Below are 791 nucleotides of genomic sequence, written 5' to 3'. Positions count from 1 at the left end.
CTGAGCGCTCTGCGTGCCACCCGATGGGTGACAGTGGCAGTGGTGGAAAAGCCCAGAACTTACTTGTTTGCAGCTATATCTAGTATTAGTGTATGTATGCATAACTGTCTCCTCAGTTGCAGTTTAAAGCACGCTGGCAGCCCCATACTCAGACAAGTGATGAACGTGAATATGATCTTACTATGGAATCTGACAATGACAATGTGCATTAGGGCACAGCTCTCTGTGGGTAACTTTTGTATTACTTTGTAATAAATTTTGCTTAGTGAAGAGTAGATGGAGTTTTGTCTTAATATTTACCGTATGACCTGTGAAGCTCAGGCTGCGTTTGTGCACTCAAAGGTGTATTAAAGTGTTACTTCAGAGCATTAAACTTGCTAAGCTGCTTTGGTTCATTAGCAGGCATGTTTTTCCAGTTCTGTCTCTGCACATTTACTGGAAAAGTGTCTTTGAACAGCTGCGGTGCTGTTTTGAGTGGTATGCAGAATGTAGGAAAACAATCTCCGATCTTAAGTCTCTGTATATATTACTTATATGCTGGTTTATATATATTTTGTCTAGCATAATTGTATTCTTTATTAAAAAGAAAATAAGAAACTAACAAATGCTTCTTATGAAGATGTCTTTGTTACTGTATTTTCTAGAGTGGGCCAGGATGTCATACATGTTTGCTTGTATAGCTGCATGCAGAAAGCTGCTTCTCCCACCACCCTCCTGCTGTTGGTATATTTATATTCTGGCTAATGGGGTGTGCTTGCTTCAGTTGTCTCTTTTCTCCCTTGAGGAAGAGC

Source organism: Geospiza fortis, unplaced genomic scaffold, assembly GCF_000277835.1.
Source record: "Geospiza fortis unplaced genomic scaffold, GeoFor_1.0 scaffold249, whole genome shotgun sequence".
NCBI classification, from domain to species: domain Eukaryota; kingdom Metazoa; phylum Chordata; class Aves; order Passeriformes; family Thraupidae; genus Geospiza; species Geospiza fortis.
Note: the sequence above shows the minus strand (reverse complement) of the source record.